This window comes from Sinocyclocheilus grahami, unplaced genomic scaffold (assembly GCF_001515645.1).
Source record: "Sinocyclocheilus grahami isolate Dianchi unplaced genomic scaffold, SAMN03320097.WGS_v1.1 scaffold408.1, whole genome shotgun sequence".
NCBI lineage: Eukaryota > Metazoa > Chordata > Actinopteri > Cypriniformes > Cyprinidae > Sinocyclocheilus > Sinocyclocheilus grahami.
The window spans coordinates 470,782-476,262 of record NW_015505587.1 but is presented as its reverse complement, the minus strand read 5'-3'; the positions used below and the strand labels follow the sequence as shown (position 1 = coordinate 476,262).

The 5,481-nt window shown below is 34.3% G+C and overlaps 1 long non-coding RNA gene across 1 annotated transcript in view; it reads left to right on the top strand.

The window, feature by feature from the left end:
* Window positions 1–5,481, top strand: part of LOC107550828 (uncharacterized) — a 10,549-nt gene that overhangs the window by 4,654 nt on the left and 414 nt on the right. The window contains exon 2 of the long non-coding RNA XR_001604706.1: window positions 4,887–5,051. This is a non-coding gene — a long non-coding RNA (uncharacterized lncRNA). The remainder of the gene's footprint in view (window positions 1–4,886; window positions 5,052–5,481) is intronic.

The window sequence follows — 5,481 nt, the reverse complement described above, 5'->3', positions numbered from 1 at the left end:
AGGGGTATAGAAAAGTTTATGAAAGTGTCACTCCATAATACAATAGCAAAATATATAAATATGTATAGTATTTTTTATGTTACATTAATCAGTATTTAGCACACCTTCCTAAGGAAAGGATATGGACCAGAAGACATTGCAATTACTAAATGATATTTAGACAGACTTAAAGAAGTTCCATATCTATACTTGTGCCCTTATTATTTAATTTTTTGCCTTTAATGTAAATAAACATGTGCAAACAATATACTTGCTCTTGTGAATTTATTTTGATGTTAATTACATTGTGCGAGCTGTCTCTTTAATACCGTGTGGTTTACATACATGTTGCTGCTGATTGGGCTGACATGTTTGACACACCCACCAAACAAGAGAAAATGCATCTCAAACCCCTTTGCACACCGTTTCCAGGAAACATGTCGTTCAAACTGGAAACCGTAGCAAAACGGTGCACACCGGTTTGAGCTTGAACTTGCCCCAGGTTTATCGGTGTCAAATAATGACCCATTAAATTATTCTTAAACGATTTTTAGTTTCGAATTAAAAACCACCTTTAGGCCAAAAGTATATTTTCTTTTGTTTTTATTGTAAAACTCTTATTGTAATAATAATAATAATAATTATTAATCATCATCACCATCATTTAAATTCTCTGCACAGTGTCTGGGTTAAGCTCTAATCATTGTAGCCTAAATTATTATAAGGAGAATTAATGCGGATCTTTAGACCCACGTTTTAAGGATGATGGACAAACCAGTTCTATCATTTATTTATTTGTTGATTTGTTTGTATTTGTTTTGATTTTGTTTTTAATTTTTTTTTACCATTTAATTTTATTATTTAATAACAATTATCACAGAAATATTTACGACCTTTTATTGCATTAAATGACTAAATATGCTTTTATACAAAATGCATTAAAAATAATACATTTAGTAATTATGGTAATACTCATAGACAGGGAAAACGCTTACATGTTGTGTTGATGTTACAGATGTAATACTGTCGAAGGACACCGGAGGGCCCATGCGCCACTCATTTTGTGCATCTGCTGGATAAACCCGGATAAACAGCTCGAGTTCAGTGATCCAGGGCTGCGTTCAGCCCCGACGAAACGGTGCAAAACGTGTTTTAAACGGAAACGGTGGTGCGTTGAACACCCTGTTCTGATGATGCAAGAGTTGCAACTATTAGGGTGACCATACGTGCCATTTCCCCAGGATTTCTATATTGCCTAAAATATCTAGGTTTTGGCTTTGTTTGCGTGTGCAGACCGATCGGTGTATGACATCAAAATGGCCAGGACGCGTCCTGGGGAAATGGCACGCATGGTCACCCTAGCAGCTATGGCAGCTGAGAAGACCATTCTTTGTGTTCTTTTTGAAGAATTTGCGGAGCCTGATGAAATCGGTATAAATATGTGTTTAATACTGTAAAATACACTCGACGGTACAGTCACTGCCCTTGCCCTCCAGAATAAAAGAGAATATCCCAATCAAATGAAGGGATTTGTGCAAACTGTGGTTCCTAATTATTGTGATACAAGATTTGCCTCACATTTCAGGATGAAAAGACAAACATTTCAGGTGAAGGATAATCCACTTCTTACCTCCAAGACTGTGTTATGATCTATATGACCTTATTATTGAGTATTAGAGTATTAGGCTTATCACTATTGCTGATCACCGTTGTTGTGCTATGATATTGTAATATTTACCATTATATAGGTATAGAAAAGGATATGGACCAGAAGACATTGCAATTACTAAATGATATTTAGACAGACTTGAAGTTCCAGATCTATATCTGTGCCCTTATTATTTCAGTTTTTTTGCCTTTAATGTAAATAAACATGTGCAACAATATACTTGCTCTTGTGAATTTATTTTGATGTTAATTACATTGTGCGAGCTGTCTCTTTAATACCGTGTGGTTTACATACATGTTGCTGCTGATTGGGCTGACATGTTTGACACACCCACCAAACAAGAGAAAATGCATCTCAAACCCCTTTGCACACCGTTTCCAGGAAACATGTCGTTCAAACTGGAAACCGTAGCAAAACGGTGCACACCGGTTTGAGCTTGAACTTGCCCCAGGTTTATCGGTGTCAAATAATGACCCATTAAATTATTCTTAAACGATTTTTAGTTTCGAATTAAAAACCACCTTTAGGCCAAAAGTATATTTTCTTTTGTTTTTATTGTAAAACTCTTATTGTAATAATAATAATAATAATTATTAATCATCATCACCATCATTTAAATTCTCTGCACAGTGTCTGGGTTAAGCTCTAATCATTGTAGCCTAAATTATTATAAGGAGAATTAATGCGGATCTTTAGACCCACGTTTTAAGGATGATGGACAAACCAGTTCTATCATTTATTTATTTGTTGATTTGTTTTGATTTTGTTTGTATTTGTTTTGATTTTGTTTTTAATTTTTTTTTACCATTTAATTTTATTATTTAATAACAATTATCACAGAAATATTTACGACCTTTTATTGCATTAAATGACTAAATATGCTTTTATACAAAATGCATTAAAAATAATACATTTAGTAATTATGGTAATACTCATCGAAGAATGCATCTAAACCTCGCTTGCATAGGGTAGTTAAGCAGGTTTACAGTGGGAATAATACGGAGCTCTTCCCTTTAGGACGCTTTAATGTAACTGACCATTGGTTTCGATGTAGGACCTAAGCTCCTCCCATTTAGGAATTGATTGACAGTATTCCACCTTCCAATCAGAGAGGCGTTTGAATCGGATTGGTTCAGTTGTTCATCCAATTGCATTATAGATAAAAAATTAAGAAATATTTGGTGGAGTATCACAAACTATATATTTTATATAGTATATTTTACCTTCATTACTTTTACATTTACTTGCTTAATATTTAATCTATCAAAATGAAATGGATGCCTCTTCTATCTTTTATAGTGTAGCCACAAGAGGCCGCTATAATCCATTCATAACTCTTTCGTCGTCACTATTTGCGTTCGTTTTGTTCCTCATAAAGTTTCATGTTTACGAGATAACTTGTAAAATGTTTTATTACATTAACAATATACTTGCTCTTGTGAATTTATTTTGATGTTAATTACATTGTGCGAGCTGTCTCTTTAATACCGCGTTGTTTATACACATGTTGCTGCTGATTGGGCTGACATTTTTGACACACCCACCAAACAAGAGAAAATGCATGTCAAACCCGTTGCACACCGTTTCCAGGAAACATGTCGTTCAAACTGGAAACCGTAGCAAAACGGTGCACACCGGTTTGAGCTTGAACTTGCCCCAGGTTTATCGGTGTCAAATAATGACCCATTAAATTATTCTTAAACGATTTTTAGTTTCGAATTAAAAACCACCTTTAGGCCAAAAGTATATTTTCTTTTGTTTTTATTGTAAAACTCTTATTGTAATAAATAATAATAATAATAATTATTAATCATCATCACCATCATTTAAATTCTCTGCACAGTGTCTGGGTTAAGCTCTAATCATTGTAGCCTATAAGGATATAAGGAGAATTAATGCGGATCTTTAGACCCACGTTTTAAGGATGATGGACAAACCAGTTCTATCATTTATTTATTTGTTGATTTGTTTGTATTTGTTTTGATTTTGTTTTTAATTTTTTTTTACCATTTAATTTTATTATTTAATAACAATTATCACAGAAATATTTACGACCTTTTATTGCATTAAATGACTAAATATGCTTTTATACAAAATGCATTAAAAATAATACATTTAGTAATTATGGTAATACTGCTGATAGAATGCATCTAAACCTCGCTTGCATAGGGTAGTTAAGCAGGTTTACAGTGGGAATAATACGGAGCTCTTCCCTTTAGGACGCTTTAATGTAACTGACCATTGGTTTCGATGTAGGACCTAAGCTCCTCCCATTTAGGAATTGATTGACAGTATTCCACCTTCCAATCAGAGAGGCGTTTGAATCGGATTGGTTCAGTTGTTCATCCAATTGCATTATAGATAAAAAATTAAGAAATATTTGGTGGAGTATCACAAACTATATATTTTATATAGTATATTTTACCTTCATTACTTTTACATTTACTTGCTTAATATTTAATCTATCAAAATGAAATGGATGCCTCTTCTATCTTTTATAGTGTAGCCACAAGAGGCCGCTATAATCCATTCATAACTCTTTCGTCGTCACTATTTGCGTTCGTTTTGTTCCTCATAAAGTTTCATGTTTACGAGATAACTTGTAAAATGTTTTATTACATTTGTTACAGCACATTTAACTTTTGCTAAGTTTACTTTATGACTTCTGTAACTTAATAACTCCTTTTGACATTCTGTGCAATTTATACCCGACTGCTGTTCAAAAACAAGTTTTTTTCTGTTGCACAGTTGTTGTTTTTTAAGCCTAACCGTTTTTAAAAAAAAATGCATTTAAATGCATTTGATCATATACTGTGTGTTATGTAAACCATGCTGTTACATTTTAAATTTGGTGTCAATCAGACTAACATGTAGCCTATAACGCTAATAATATATATATATATATATATATATATATATATTAAAAATGTATGATTTTATTCATTCAGAATACATCTTTGGTAATTTCTTCTGCATATAATGTGCAGATTTTTCTTTATTTTAAACAAAAACGATCCTCTCTGTACATTCCATGTGAAGGAGGAGCTCAGTTATTCAGTTGAGGGCCCGGGTCCATAATGGTTGACAGATGGACTATAGAATGAGAGTTCTGTAGTGCTCAAGTGAACCCCCCTCTCTCTCTCAGCACAGCTCCAGTCTGCTCTCCATCTCCAGCAGTGACAGTCCTGAGTGGGCCGTATGTGAATATGTTCTTTAATGCAGCCATGTCTCCTGTCAGGGTCGAAATGTGTCCAGATGGAGGGACCCCACTGTGCTGCCCCGCCAGCACTCGAGGGGTGAGGAGAGCTGATGTGTGGGTTGGGGATCCGGTCTAACTGGACTCTTTCTCAGCGTGAGGGTTGCTGAGTTTTGGCACACCACCATCCCTCGGCTCAGGTTACAGGTACGCTCGTGCCGGCCGTGTCAGACATGTTGTTTTTTTGTGGCTTGTCAACCCCATGAACCCTGAACAGATTAGTTTGAGTTCAATTTAATAAAAATGTTCTGTGGAACTTAATTCATTGAGCAGTTTGTGAAAGGGTCAGCTGATTTACACCAAGGAATCTGAACGGCTGACATTAAATACGATCACTTCATCTGTGCACCTCCGTGCTGACACTGACCAGATTTTCTATCATTGGCTTTTTGTTTCCCCACCAGAATATTCTCTGTAATTTTTATAGTTTAGTCCTGACATAATATATGTTAAAATAAATGTTAAAAAACTTAAATTATTTCTCTTTCTTAACACTGGAATAAAGCATATTTCACCTTATTTGAACAAATATTATTATTTATTATTGGTAATATTACTTATTATTGATTCACTTCTT